Consider the following 16,556-nt stretch of genomic DNA (forward strand, 5'->3'; position numbering starts at 1 on the left):
TCTATGGGCAAAGTTTTTCATAATGATCCAAACAGCAGAAGTTAAGGAAAAACATATAAATTATTCCTCACTTCTTGACATTGGCAAAAGACCTGGGTAATTTTCTTTTTATCAGCTCCTAGTGAAGTCCTGGGAAATATAAACGTGTGCAAGTGACTGTGAAGGTGCCCAAGTATGAGAATTCTGAGAGAACAACAGCAGGAACTGAGAATTAGGTGTGATCAGCTGGGGCTTCCTTCCTCTGCAGACCCTTCCCCAGTTCCGCCTGCATGCCTTTCCCATGCCTGCCCCAGCCTCCATCTGCCCACATGACCTCTCTCTTCACCCACGGCTCTTCTCCGGGTCTTTTTAGTTTTTCACCTTCTTCTCTTGTGGTTTGCAACCAACGCATGGACATTAGTTTAAAATGTGCAAAGCAGAGAGAAATGTAAAGAAGCAGAAAAAAATTATCCCTAGTCCAACCACCCCAAAGGCAACTGCTTTTTTGATATTTCCTAAAATATTGTATTAATGTGTGAAGTATTTACAAGAATAACATCTCCATGGATATGACCACAGTGTTGTCAGTGGTTATTCTAGGTGGTGGGATGATGGTTCTTTTATCTTTATACCTTTATATAATGTTGGAAAAAACATATATATCTATTGGTTAAAAATCAGGGAAAACAATAAAAAAGAGTCAAGCAGGTTATTTTTCTATTGAAATTTGTCACCTGATATTAAATGCTGTATAGCCCATCTCTTTTAGAAGGGATGATATGATACAATTTGATTTCCAAAAAGATGATTGGTAGATGGTGAAACCACATTTTTGGACAGAATATTGATGATCCGGTTCTATTCCACTCTAGGTTACAAGTTTAATTTTTATTTAGTTCGGACATGTAAGTAACAAGAAAAAAGAGTCATAGTAGGAAAAGTAAAACTAATTAACAATAACCACAAGTGATGAGATGAATGATTAAAAATGACACAGCCCCACTAGCAAGGTGATGTGTGCAGCTAAACAGAAAAGCTGAGTCACTGAAGGGAATTTTTCTCTACTCAGGGCTGGGGCAGGGGATTCCCTGTGGCTCAATTAATTCCACCTAATTCCCAGGTAAATTGAATAAAATGTTTATCTTATGTTGGGTAAATACAGTGGTTAATATCTACCCAGTAGACTGCAATGCTGTCTGCAATGAAAAAAAAAAAAATTAAACCCTTCTTTTGTTTTATGTTGTTCTTACCTAGGTTGGCTACATAGTCATGTGCCTTTGTTTGATGAAAGCTGAAAAGATGTTCTGGCACAGAGGAAGTGGAGCCAGAGGTTACTGGGAATCCTTGGGCAATGAGTGATTGATTAGTGGGTGAGGAGTCAAGTGAGAGCTAGTGCCCTGGATTGAATAAAAGAGCTTCCATTATTCAGGGAGTGCTAGAGAAGGATAGAGAGAAACTGCATGGAAGGCTGCCATGAGTCTGAGAAAAAAGTAGCTTTCTGGGAAAGAAAATAGACATTAGAGCAAAGAAGGCAACCATATTCTACCCACTGAGCAAAAGAAATTAGGAAGGACAAAGGATAAAAAATGAATATAGAAGGAGGCAGATTGTAGAATGTTATATGTGTTTTGCTTTTGTACACTATTTCCCCTTTAATATTTGTCCTTCTCTTGATTGCTGATTACATAGTCACCAATTTTATAGATTTTTATGTTTAAGACGAGAGTTTGTTTCAAAGCCTACAACTGATGCTACATGATTGCTCAGTCTTATCTCTTGGCGTGTTTGTATTTCCCTGCAGCATGTGGTATCTGAGACTATTACAGAAGAAAGAAAACAGGAAAGAATATAAGCCATCTCTGTTGCTTAAAGTGGGGTAGCAGCTGAGTCAAAGCTGGGATTATCAGGTAACAAACTGAGGCTCGATTCTTGGATTACTCTGATGTGATAAGACTGTCTTTCTCTAAACAGTGTTTGTCAAACTGCCAGTTGGGGTCCATTCCTGAATTGTGAAATCAGTTGGGTGGATTACTCAGCCTTTTATAAAATTCAGGAAATAGAATAGAAAATATCAGAATGCATTGCATGTGGTAAGAACAAGTATTGTTTTATAAAACTTCTATTGTTTCTCACACATACACATATTCCTGTGTGTGTACTAATTTGCAATGTAAAATGTATTTTTATAGGGGTCAGAGTAAAAAAAAAAGTAATTTCAAAGCTACTTTCATAGAGTACATTCTTCAATACTAATAAATTACGAGTTAAAAATATGGAAGCAGTATAATGAAAGTTATACTTTATTATAATGGTTTTCAATAAGGATTTTGAAGCAAGGAAAGCCCAGGCTTGAGTTGTTTCAAACCAGACTAAACAAAGACATTCTCAGAAATTGCACCTAACTGGCAGATTAATAAACCTTTTAGTAAAACTGGTAGAGTTGAATATATCTGTGTGTGAGTGAGTATTAGCCTTAATATGTTACCTTTTGAAGCCCAAACAAGTTAAATCTACAAATGTTCAACTTCTGGTAATTTAATATAAGATATGGAGGCTAGTGGATCAGAGACTTAAACATACATAGTAGATAAGAAAAACACCACTTATATTTGTTTTGGAATATGCTACTTGAGTATTTTTTACTAGATTTACCTCACTATCAACATTTCCTATTTAACTGTATTGAGGTGAATTTCCTTCTCTGAACATAGAGTTTCTGACAGTGGAGAAGGTAGGTGTCTCAGAAGCAAATGAAGTGATTAAAAATTATCATTTTGACATTAAAATTTTCATCCACAAACTAGCTATTTTATAAGAGGTTTTTGTAGCTGGCAGAATTTACAATTATGATATAAATATTTGTGTATTATTTTTTCTATTTTTTACTTGTCTAATCCAGCTTAATTCCTATTGAGAATGTTTTATCTTAGGAGTACCAAAACATTTTTATTATTAGGAAGTTTTACACATAAGTCTGCCTGTTGTAGACTCAAGGGAGGGTGGATAGCATCCTATTTTGATACTTACATGTGCACCCCCTGAATTGATCCATATACTCCCCGACTATGTCCTGATACTTTTTCAGGCTATAACCCAAGAACTTGGTATAGGATGGGTCAGCAGTTACCTAGATGTAAGAAAATAAATTAAGTAATAATGTATTTTAACTTTAACATGCTTTTAAGAAATCTGTACCTGAAATTCCCCTCAAAAAGAAGCACTCAGTGAAGAGAAGGTGGGGTGAGTGATGAAGATACATTGAGGAAGACAAAGAGTAGTGAAAAAAAAAATCAATTTTAAGAGTTTGGCACCAAATCTATAAGGAGAAACATTTAAATTCTTTTTCTTTGACAGTATTTCTAACCGAACTCATGGGCAATCAGTCTTCTATAAAGTAGCATTTTAAGAGACTACACCAACAGATTGAAATGTAGTTGTTGCTTTTTGAATTTTCATTTGCTGAAAATTTATCTTTCAATCTGTTCCTCACTTAATTGTTGGAGATATGTAGTACTCTCTTTAATAATTAGCAATCAGATTTCTTCAAAAGAAGAAAATCCCTTGCAAAATTATCTTTTAGAAAAGTTGATTAAAGAGCACTATTTCTTGGTAAGAGTGCTGTAGATTACTTGGCAGCACACATCTTTATTCATGAACACCCTTTGAAATTCAGTTTTGCATGTATTTAATGTAATTTTTTTCTTCAAAATGAATGAAGTTATTTAAAAATGAGAATAAATACCCACATTTAGTCCTTTGAAACAATTAAAATAGTTAAAAGTGATTGTCCTTTAAAAACCTCTTTGCTTAGACAAGCATATTGGCTATCACTTATAGTTATTCCTTGTAATTTTAAAAATATGAAACACAATCTTTATCAAAACCATAGCTGTCTTTTTGTGGAAATTGACAAGCTGATATTAAAATTCATGTGGAAATACAGGGAAGCCAGAATACCCAAAACAATCTTGAAAAAGAAGAACAAAGTTGGAGGATACACAGTTAACAATTTCAAAACGTACTAGAAAGCTACAATAATCAAGACTGGCATAAAATTAGCATATGTTTAGACATATGGAACAATGAGACAGAATTGAGAGTCTTAAAAAAGATATATATTTATCATCACCTAATTCTTGACAGGGGTGAAAGAATTCAATAGGAAGAATGGTCTTTTCAAGTAGTAATGCTAGGACAGCTGGATAACCATGTAAAAATAATGAAGTCATACCTCTCCTTCACACCACATACGAATTTTAATTCAAAATTAATCAGAGACCTAAATGTAGGAACAAAAACTATGAAACTCTTAGAAGAAAACTTAGAAGTAAATCTTTGTGACCTTGGATTAGGCAACTGTTTCTTAGAAACAACACCAAAAAAACAATTAACAAAAGGAGACATAGCTTGATTGAACATCATCAAGGATGAAAACGTTTGTGCTTGAAAGGACAGCATCAAGAAAGTGAAAATACAACTCACAAAATGGGAGAAAATATTTGCAGATCACATATCTGAAAAAAGTTTGATATCCAGAGTATGAAGAACACTTACAACTCAACAACAGAAGACAACCTAATTTTAGAATGAACAAAGAATTTAAATAGACAGTATTCCAAGCATCTATTTAAATGGTCAATAAGTACATGAAAAGATTTTCAGCATCATTGCTACTAGGTAAGATTTTCAGCATCATTGTTACTAGGTAAGATTTTCAGCATCATTGTTACTGGGTAAATGTACATCAAAACACAAAGAGTTGGCCGTGACTTAACAACTGAACAACAACTATATCAAAACCAGTACTTCTGTGGTGTGTTAGTGGTAAAGAATCTGCCTGCCAATGCAGGATTTGCAGGTAAAATCCCCTAGAGAAGGAAATGACAACCCATTCCAGCATGCTTGCTTGGGAAATCTCATGGACATAGGAGCCTGGAAGCCTCTAGTCCATGGGGTCACAAAAAAGTCAGACATGACTTAGTGACTGAACAACATACATAACAACATCAAAACCACAGTGGTACCACTTCACACACATTAGGTTGGCTGTGATCAAAAAGATGGACAATTGTAAGTGTTGATGAAGATATGAAGAAACTGGAACCCTCATGTATTGCCAGTGGGTATGTGAAATAGTTCAGCTGCCTTGGAAGGCAATGGCACCCCACTCCAGTGCTCTTGCCTGGAAAATCCCATGGACAGAGGAGCCTGGTGGGCTGCAGTCCATGGGGTCGCGAAGAGTTGGATACGACTGAACGACTTCACTTTCACTTCTCACTTTCATGCATTGGAGAAGGAAATGGCAGCCCACTCCAGTGTTCTTGCCTGGAGAATCCCAGGGACGGGGGAGCCTGGTGGGCTGCCGTCTATGGGGTCTCGCAGAGTCAGACATGACTGAAATGACTTAGCAGCAGCCTTGGAAACAGCTTGGAAGTGCCTCAAAATATTAGAGTTACCATATGACCCAGCAATTACATTCCTAGATATTGACTCAAGGGAATTGCAAACATATGTCCACACAAAAATTTGTACATTAATATTCAAAGCAACATTATTTGTAAAAGTCAAAAAGTAAAACCAACCCAAATGTCCGGTCAACTGATGAATGGGTAAATAAGATGTATATCCACACAATAGAGTTTTATCTTGCAGCAATGAATTATTCAGTTATGAGAAGAAATGGAATACTGATACAGTCTCCAACTTGGATGAACCCTAAAATCATTGTGCTAAATGAAAAAAGCAGACATAAATGCCATATATTATATGATTCCACCCATATGAAATGTCCAGAATAGGCTAATCCATAGAGACAGAAAGCAGATTAATAGTTGGCAGGGCTGGAGAGAGGAGGGAATGAAGAGTGACTGCTACAGGGTAAAGGATTTCCTTGAAGGGATGAGAATATTCTAGAATTAGTCATACTGGTATATTCTAATACCATTAAAACATACACTTGGAAAATATTACTTTTATGATTTGTGAAAAAGTATTAGTAGCTCAGTTGTGTCCGACCCTTTGTGACTCCATGGACTGTATCCCGCCAGGCTCCTCTGTCCATGGAATTCTCCAGGCAAGAATCCTGGAGTGGGTTGTCATTCCCTTCTTCAGGGGATCTTCCCAACCCAGGTCTCCTGCATTGCAGGCAGGTTCTTTACTGTCTGAGCTACCAGGTATGTGAATTATATCTTAGTAAAAAACAAAAACAAAAACTTACTTTTTAGGGGACAGTTGAGGCAATATAGACTTGGTCTTATATTAGACAATATTAGGGAATAATTTCTAACTTTCTTAGGATAAAAATGAATATCTATAAAAAATGAATATCTATAAAAAATCATTATTTTAATTGAAAAATCCTGAAATATTTAAGGATCCAATTTATGATGTTTGCAACTTATTTTCAAATAGTTCAACAAGAGAGACATATCTTTATACATGCATAAATAAGCAAAGTAAGCAAAACAATTGTTCAGTCTAAGGGAGGGGGCATTAAGTATATACTCTACTCTTTTTTTCAGCTTTACTTGTAACTTTTCGTAAAGTTGGGAAAAGAAGAAAAAAAGGTTCCCTAAAGTCCCATCCTTGTTGTTGTACAGTCGCTAAGTTGTGTCTGATTCTTTGCCACCCATGGACTATGGACAACCAGACTCCTCTGTCCATGGGATTTCCCAGGTAAGAACACTGGAGTGGGTTGCCATTTTCGTCTCCAGGGAAAGTTTCATCATTAGTCACATAGTAAATACCATTCCAGTCTCCTTTGTGGGTTTGATTTTAGAAGCAGGAGATAATTTATAAAATGCTGTATAGCATTTAGTGATTTTTGTTTTAAAACTCTGCATTCTTAGAGATTGGAGTGTTTGTCACCACTGAATTGTGACAAATACAAAATCCATTATTTTATAAGTCATTTGTCTACCTTCATTATTTTATCTTCTAAATTTAAGACACATTTTACTTTCCCTGGGTTTTCCCTCATAGCTCAGCTGGTGAAGAATCTGCCTGCAAGGTGGGAGGCCTGGGTTTGATTCCTGGGTTGGGAAGATCCCCTGGAGAAGGGAATGGCTACCCACACCAGTCTTCTTGCCTGGAGAATTCCATGGACTATACAGTCCATGGGGTCACAAAGAGTTGGACAGGACTGAATGACTTTCACTTACTTTCCTATTCAAACTTTTTAGAAAAATTTCAGGGCTGCTCAGGGTTAGATGATAAATAGCTAGTAATGATTATTTTGATGGCGAACTTTATTTTCCAAGCTGTTGGGGAAAATTTTTTATCAGGACGGTCTTCAGAGAGTAAAAACAGAAACATTTGACTTAGCTAGAAATTCACATCATGGGCTTCTTGAGAGGAACAGCACATAAATGAGTACTAGACATCTTGTAAATAGATTGATGAGCTGACAGAATCTGGAACTAGAAAAGTAGAGCTTAGGCAAAATATTATATAGACAAACCCCACTTAGGACTGACAAAGCAGCCCTCTTGGTGCTCAGGCCCTGGGGGCCTGGTTATCCTGGACCCTGTCACCTTGCCAGGCCATCTCCCCCTGACAGCCTCCTTCTGACCATCCTTCCAACTACGAACCTTTCTGTTCCAGGGGGTGCCTTGGACCTCTGTGGAAACACTTATCAGTAAGACAAAGACAAGTTTTCAACCGAAGAGTTGTACCTTTTTCAAGAAGTAGAAAAGGCCTTACAGGTCAGCATCTACAGCCCCTGAATATGGAAACAACTGCTCAGTCATCCACTTACCCTCTCACTGGCAAGTTTTGCATATATGGACTGTCAGAGCAAGAATCCCATTGACCTTGTTCATCTCTCTATGCCACTGACATAAGGTAAGTGCTCAGTTGATATTGATTGAATGAGTATTAGTGCCAACTAATACCATGTTGTGCCATAATATTAGTGCCAACTATGTACAATACCCTGTGTCAGGTATTGGGGGTGCTAGGATGTAAAACACCATCCCAGCACTTGGAATTCTCAAGCAGCCATAAACAAATTATAATGTTGCAAGTACAGTGGAGGGATACATCTGAGGTTTTATGAGATTACAGAGGTAGGTAGACTTAGGAAAACTTTCCTGACCTGCAATCCATAGTTATACTGATAGTTATAGTGCAGGGGTTGGCTTCTTTCAGTGAAAACTAATTCTATTCTGATAATGTAATTGGAACCCAGAGGCCCATGTAATCAATGTCTATACTCTTTTGTACATACTGGGCAGTTGTTAAAGACCAAAAACACTTGAAAATGATCTCTTCCCTGATGCCTTTTGACTGACATGACCTTCCAGTAAGGATCAGATCTTTTCTGCAGGAAGTGTTCTCTGAGCAATCTTGCTCAGATCCAACTTTCACTTACATACTCTGCCTTTGTTTTTATCAGACATGTTGCTTGGAATTGCTGTTTCTTGTTTTGTGTATCTATATCATTTTTCTTGCTGGATTTTCAAAGGATGTGGGCAACCAGTTTTTTCATTCCATTCTTCTCCCTTTACCTCCTTCAAGTAGAACTTTGCCCAGAGCAGTTGCTTCATCATGGTTGCTCAAGTATATTGGCTTTGTTGTTACCAAATATAACAATATCACTGGGGGCTCTCTTTTCCTTTTCACTTAATTCAAGGCCTATGTGATTCCCTTTTTATGGAAAGAACTCCTCCCACTTCCTCCTGTGGGATGGTCAGGGCATTCTGATTCCCCTTTGGTTCAGTGAATGAGTGACTCAGTGAGACACTGACTAGTCAGACATGACACTGCAAGGCAGGACTTGGGACAACACTGGATTTGTTCTAAGCTCCTTTCCCTCATCGCTCCTCCCAGAGGTGCATTTTTATTCTTTATTTCCATTTCTAAAACATACCACATAGGATCTGCAACTCATTCCCAATAAGATTATAAAGAATTGAAAAGATTTTAAATGTCTCCTTTCCTTAGATTAATTGTAATTCAATAACCTAGCAAAATCTTAAACTAAGGAGTGAAACTCCAACCATGCAATGTCAGATATTATACTGCAAGAGAAACAAGTACTTTCTGGCCAGCTCAGTTTCCTCACCCATCTCAGCACCCTTCATAGACAGAAAGCCAGCATGCTCCCAAGTGGTCACCAATTCACATCTAATGTTGGCACTGATTGTTGCCTTCTTGGTGACAACTTCATATTTACATGAAATGAAGTGGTAATTTCATTTCCTGTTTCTGGTACAAGGATGCCCAGTGCACAAACTCCATCTAACAGGTTTCTATCAATAATTAGCACTCTGTAGGAAATCAGACACCAGGGAGTGAATAACCTGGAGGAAAAAGCCTCTCTCCCTTGGGTGCTGCCTTTAACAAAAAGTTGACACATCCTTTGGCAGCGAAGGCTAAGAAGAAGGAATAGAAAACTTAATGTGCAACTTTCCAACCTCTTCTGGGAATAAACTCGATAAGCTTTGAGAAAGTACAAGTTTAACATAAATTTAGAAGTACTGTAGCCCGGAGAACCATGCAGCACAATGGTTGTCCTTTTGACTTACAGCTGCAGTAGTAAGACCCTGCATGCGTTTTAGATGATTCGATCATATTCTATCAAACTCTGCAGCTCTGGTGTGAACTCTATGTAGATCATTTACTAGCTTTCCTGATAATAAAACATCAGAATATGAACATTTCTTTCCTTGGGATCATAACCAATAGATAGACACTATATGTGGCTCTGTAGCTGTCGAAGCTGAAATACTGATATCAATCATTCATAAAAACTGGGGACACTATAAAAATTAATTTGGATTTGGGTATTTAAAATCAGAGAACTGAAATAATAGGTTAGAAGTACCAAATGTCGTGAATACTTCTTGAAAGTTCCTACATGAGATACTGACCGAAAAAAAAAAAAAAAAAAAAAAAGACACCGTATTTCAGAGTAATTATTTAATAACAATAACGTGAACACTAATTCTTATGTTATTTTCTTCCAAATGATAATAATGCACTACATACATATAGTGTTTTACTCTTTATAAGGCACCACATCACAATGATTCAGAATATTGACATTACGAATTACTAGCTGTGTGACCTTGGATAAGTTTCTTTGCCTTTCTGTGTCTCAGTATTTTTCATCTGTAAAATGGAAATAAGAGTACCGCCTGCCATCTAAGATTGTTGAGGGCTGTGTTAAGACACTGAAAGCACTTAAGGTGATGTCTGATACAGAGTAAGGGCTTCATAAATATCATCTCAGTACTATTTTCTTTTTCATAACCTACATTCATCTGTTCATCACAATAAGCATTAAATAAGTATTTAAATAACACAATAAATGTTAAAGTGTATTGGTGTGGTAGCCAGTGATAGAACTAGCTTATGCAGAGAGGCAACTTACTTTGACTCATGGGATCCAAGGAAAGGTTGGATACCCAAAACTATGGGAAGATCCTCCAGCTCACTAATTTGTTCTTTGACTATAGTGATTCTGCTATTAAACCCATTTATTGTATTATTCTCCATCACAATATGTTCAGTTGCCTGTTTTTCATAATTATTTTTCTCTGCTTCATGTTTCTAGTATTCCTTATATCTCTGAATTTTTATTTCATTTAAAATGTTTCTTACATTAATCCTGCTTTTTGCGTGTAAATTGTTCGGTATTTGCTTTCATTTTATAATGTTTGTCCTTGTAAGAGATCTCATTGTTTGTTCCTTGGGATCATCAGCTGGCTTTGTGTTCTGGAGGTCTTCTGTTTACCCTTCCAGATCCACTCACCATCTTTTCCCACCCTGCTCAGTATCCTTTAAGACTGACCTATACAAACAACTTTGACAGGTTCCCTTGCCCTCTGGCTTCTGGAAAGAATCATCAGGAGAATGGTGGGAGGGACAGCGTGAGGTCAAGGGTATTTATCTCTCACTTCCCTCCCTTGTGTCCTTGAATGAAGATTGGAATCTGGATTGTCTTCTTTCGATTCTAATATACCTCCTTCCAGGTCTGTTACTAGTACTTAAGTACTACCATATGCTGCCCACACAACTGTAAATAGTCTTTTAAGTTTTCTCAAATTATCAGGTTGAATATGCCACTATCTCCTGCCGGGTCCCTGGCTAATATATTCAGCTAGTGATGTCTACCTGGAGAGAAAACAAAAGCTTATTAGACACTGACTAGCATTTCTTCAAGTGAGTTAGAAAATAGGGAGTTCTAGACCAGGTGATTTCGGGGAAATGACCCATAGTGGAGAGACCCCCAAGCTGAAACAGAAGGATAAGCCACCCCCCCGCCCCGCACCTCATCCTTTCCACCCAGGAGTTCAGCCCCTCTTCTTGGGAACTGCTTTTATCCTAGGATGCCATTGCTAAAGTTGTGGGGGTTCTTTGAGAAAGAACAGGTTGCTCAGGTGCTTGACAGCTCATCTGTACTTAAACTGTCTATTCTTTATCTCTGCAGCTTCCAGAGCTTCTTAAAAGCTCTGTGGTTGTGGTAGAGAAGGCAGTAATCTCTGCTTAGGGAATGTTGGGAAGAGAAAAGATCGTAACTAGAAAATTTCCTGCCAGCCTATCACCATTTGGTTCTTTAAAGCATGCCTCATCATCTATCCTACCCTAGACCCAACCATCTTCTGTTTCTCAAAGAGTTTCTTAAAGTTTGTTTTTGTTGTTGTTGTTGTTGTTTTAAAGATTTAGAGCCAGCTCTGAGCTCTTCAACTTCTCTTCGGTGTAGTTTGGGGGATGAAATCATTGATGGAATTCCTTGGATCTGTAATTGAACACCAGTGCTCAAAAGATACTTATGTTTTGTTAGCATTGATGTTCTGATTCACTAGGGCAATGATTATTTGCCCAAGGAAGACTCTCAAAGGTTATTGATTGGGCTAATAATAAACAGAGTCAATCCTCAGAGGTAACCTAATCCATCTCCCTAGGAATATCTGTACCCAATGCTATCACAAAGGGACAGATAGAAAATCTCTGCCCAAGTGAAAGAAGGTCTGGCCCTACCTTCTATGGTTATTATTCTAACACTGTCCTGAATACTATAGTGGATATCCTGATGTACCACCTAGGCCCCCATCAGGAATGAAGGATTATTACCCCAGGTGTTGGGTGTGCTATCAGCCCTTTGGGGGGATTGCCTTGATTGAAGAGAGAAAAGGAGATATGATGAGAAGACGCTGATGCTAAGTTTAAGGAAGAAATCAGAGAACTATTAAGGTTTCTACCTTTGAGTACCTCACAGTCTTGCTAGGAAGATAACTCACAAAAAGAAGTATAATTGAAAAAAACAAGAGTATGTGATAAACCACCAAGAGTGAGCCAGGCAACAACTACAGTAATTTTCAAATTTGAAAGAATATGCATGAGGTCTGTTTGGGCAAGGCTAGTCAAGGAAGATTCTGTATGTAGGAGATAATTGTAAAGAGACTTAAGCCTGGATGGAATTAGCTAGGATATGCTGCAAATATGGTTGATCTAGGAAATTCTTCAGAGAAGGCAATGGCACCCCACTCCAGTACTCTTGCCTGGAAAATCTAATGGACTGAGGAGCCTGGTGGGCTGCAGTCCATGGGGTCGCTAAGAGTCAGAGACGACTGAGCGACTTCACTTTCACTTTTCACTTTCATACATTGGAGAAGGAAATGGCAACCCACTCCAGTGTTCTTGCCTGGAGAATCCCAGGGATGGGGTAGCCTGGTGGGCTGCTGTCTATGGCGTTGCACAGAGTCGGACACGACTGAAGTGACTTAGTAGCAGCAGCAGCAGGAAATTCTTAACCCTATCAGTTCAGTTACTTCATTCTCTCAGTTGTGTCTGACTCTTTGTGACCTCATGGACTACAGTATGCCAGGCCTCCCTGTCCATCACCAACTCCCAGAGTTTACACAAACTCATGTCCATTGAGTTGGTGATGCCATCCAACCATCTCATCCTCTGTCGTCCCCTTCTCCTCCTGTCTCCAATCTTTCCCAGCATGAGGGTCTTTTCAAATGAGTCATTTCTTCGCATCAGGTGATCAAAGTATTGGAGTTTCAGCGTTAACATTAGTCCTTCCAATGAATATTCAGACTGATTTACTTTAGGATTGACTGGTTGGATCTTCTTGCTATCCAGGGACTCTCAAGAGTCTTCTCCAACACCACAGTTCAAAAGCATCAATTCTTCAATGCTCAGCTTTCTTCCTAGTCCAACTCTCACATCTCACATACATGACTATTGGAAAAACCATAGCCTTGACTAGACGGACCTTTGTTGGCAAAGTAATGTCTCTGCTTTTTAATATGCTATCTAGGTTGGTCATAACTTTCCTTCCAAGGAGTAAACGTCTTTTAATTTCATGGCTGCAATCACCATCTGCAGTGATTTTGGAGCCCAGAAAAATAAAGTCTGACACTGTTTCCACTGTTTCCCCATTTTTTGCCATGAAATGATGGGACCAAAAGCCATGATCTTAGTTTTCTGAATGTTGAGCTTTAATCCAACCTTTTTTTCACTCTCCTTTTTCACTTTCATCAAGAGGCTCATTAGTTCTTCTTCACTTTCTGCCATAAGGGTGGTGTCATCTGCATATCTGAGGTTATTCATATTTCTCCCAGCAGTCTTGATTCCAGCTTTTGCCTCTTCCAGCCCAGTGTTTCTCATGATGTACTCTGCATAGAAGTTAAATAAGCAGGGTGATAATATACAGCCTTGACATACTCCTTTTCCTATTTGGAACCAGTCTGCTGTTCCATGTCCAGTTCTAACTGTTGCCTCCTGACCTGCATACAGATTTTATAAGAGACAGGTCAGGTGGTCTGGAATTCCAATCTCTTTCAGAATTTTCCAGTTTGTTGTGATCCACACAGTCAAAGGCTTTGGCAGTCAATAAAGAAGAAATAGATGTTTTTCTGGAACTCTCTTGCTTTTTTGATAATCCAACGATGTTGGCAATTTGATCTCTGGTTCCTTTGCCTCTTTTGAAATCCAGCTTGAACATCTGGAAGTTCACGATTCATGTACTGTTGAAGCCGGGCTTGGAGAATTTTGAGCATTACTGTACTAGCGTGTGAGATGAGTGCAATTGTGCGGTAGTTTGAGCATTCTTTGGCATTGCCTTTCTTTGGGATTGGAATGAAAACTGACCTTTTCCAGTCCTGTGGCCTCATACATGACTACTGGAAAAACCATAGATTTGAGTAGACAGACCTTTGTTGGCAAAGTAATGTCTCTGCTTTCTAATATGCTATCTAGATTGATAATAGCTTTTCTTCCAAGGAGCAAGCATTTTTTAATTTCATGTCTGCAGTCACCATCTGCAGTGGTTTTGGAGCCCCCAAAAATAAAATCTGTCACTGTTTCCATTGTTTCCCCATCTATTTGCCATGAAGTGATGGGACCAGATGCCATTATCTTTGTTTTTTGAATGTTGAGTTTTAAGCCGGCTTTTCACTCTCCTCTTTCACTCTCATCAAGAGGCTCTTCAGTTCTTCACTGTGCCATAAGTGTGGTGTCATCTGCATATCTGAGGTTGTTGATATTTCTCCCAGCAATCTTAATTCCAGCTTGTGCTTCGTGAGCCCAGCATTTCTCATGATGTACTCTGCATATAAGTTAAATAAGCAGGGTGACAATATACAGCCTTGATGTACTCCTTTCCCAATTTTGAACCAGTCTGTTGTTCCATATCTGTTTCTAACTGTTGCTTCTTGATCTGCAATACAGATTTTTCAGGAGGCAGGTCAGGTGGTCTGGTATTCCTATCTCTTGAATAACTTTCCACAGTTTGTTATGCACACAGTCAAAGGCTTTAGGGTAGTCAATGAAGCAGAAGTAGATATTTTCTGGAATTCTCTTACCTTTTCTATGATCCAATGGATGTTGGCAATTTGATCTCTGGTTCCCCTGCCTTTTCTAAAACCAGCTTGAACATCTGGAAATTTATCGGATAGTGTCTTTCCTATTTCAAATTAATTGACATGTGTTTGAGAGAATTCATCACCACAGTGGCCATGAGAACAGTCAAATGACTGAATTTTTGTCCCCCTAAAATATCTGCTCAGTTTCACAACAACCCTGTGAGACAGGTACTATCATTATTCCCAACTTACCAATCAGGAAGTAAGGTCAGGATGGATAAGTGACTTTCTCAAGATTACACAGCTAGTAGGTGGTTGTGTTAGGATCCAAGTCCAAGGAGTCTGAGCCAAAGCATGTGTTCTCCTACCATATTTCCAAGGCTTTCCTCTGAGACAACAAATGTTAAGACTTGGATTGAAATTGTTTATGAAGTGATAGTTATAGTTATGAAATGATAGAAGAAGACTTGTTTATCATTTTTTTTTTTGAGAAAGCAGTTTTTGCAGCAGCCCAAATTATATCATGAGTAAGTGAAACAGTTGTTCATTAGATCTCCAGGATAGTGTAACTCTCACTTGGCAATTGATGTAAGAGGTGAAGAAGATGAATAATCCTAAATGTTCACTATGGAAACATGGATATCATTTCTAGTCATATGGTGTTCATTAACCCAAGTTTCATTTACCCCAGGCAAATACATGTTTCTGGGTGTGGAAGGACAAAAGAAAGGGAGATGGTGTATTAAAAAAAAAAAAAACCAAAAAACACAAAGAACAGAAACAGAAATAATGGAAAATTATCCCTTGCCCTTTCCTTTAATGGCAGTCTCTGATGCACATACGCAGACTGCCTTAGTGTTTTTAGTGAAAGTTAATAAAAGAGAATTTGTTTTGGAGATGAGACAGTACCTTACCTGATGGTTGAACTATTTTGAGTTCAGCCTTTTTGGCTTTATTGAACAGAACCCAGGTGTTCAGAGGCAGCTGCACAGAACCCAGTCAGTTTGCACACAGAGACAAATGGGCTTTTTATAAACATGGGGAGAGCTATGTATTGATTCAAGGAATTCCTGAAATCACTGATTCCTTTTAATGACTCTTCTCTGATGAAGTGTCATCTGCAGGTAAACATGGGATCAAAGTTCTAATTTCCCCCAGGATTAATCATTTTCTTCTTTATCTGTGTTAAAGTTCTTTGATATGGCAAAACTTCCTTTTTCAGCTGAACTTACTGTATGTTTAGATTTCAATCAATATTAGTAAATATTGGCTTGAAAAGTCACTGCTTGCTTGAGGGAAAAGGGTTATCATTAGAAAAATTCCCATTTGCCAATTTTTTACTCTACTTCTTTCCATAAAGAGGTAAGTTTTAAAATCTTATTAATCTGAGAAAAAAAAAGTTTGGTCAACATTCTTTCACTGTTTCATTTTATTCCAGAATATTTGGGGGAATTTTTCTGATTCTACATGTACTTTGTAGCATAGTTTTTTTAAGTACAGTTTGAAATCACAAACATTTGAACTAAATTGTGTGGTTCTACACCTCTTCATTGCCTAACATCGAGCAAGTTACCAGCTTCATAAAAGAAGATAATGACAAGACCTACATTTTATGGTGGTTTTGAGAGTCAAAGGTTATGATCTATATGAAGACTTTGGTTCAGTGTCTGGCATATAAGTGCTCAATAAATATTAGCTATTAATGCTATTGTAATATTTAAAAACATATATGTATGTAAGTTATGGCACATCATAACT

General features: G+C 37.9%; 1 long non-coding RNA gene across 1 annotated transcript in view; it reads left to right on the plus strand.

The window, feature by feature from the left end:
• Nucleotides 1-16,556, plus strand: part of LOC113891559 — a 103,059-nt gene that overhangs the window by 12,260 nt on the left and 74,243 nt on the right. Inside the window, exons 2-3 of the long non-coding RNA XR_003510799.1 lie at nucleotides 1,781-1,886; nucleotides 7,582-7,821. This is a non-coding gene — a long non-coding RNA (uncharacterized LOC113891559). The remainder of the gene's footprint in view (nucleotides 1-1,780; nucleotides 1,887-7,581; nucleotides 7,822-16,556) is intronic.

This window comes from Bos indicus x Bos taurus, chromosome 4 (genome assembly GCF_003369695.1).
Source record: "Bos indicus x Bos taurus breed Angus x Brahman F1 hybrid chromosome 4, Bos_hybrid_MaternalHap_v2.0, whole genome shotgun sequence".
NCBI lineage: Eukaryota > Metazoa > Chordata > Mammalia > Artiodactyla > Bovidae > Bos > Bos indicus x Bos taurus.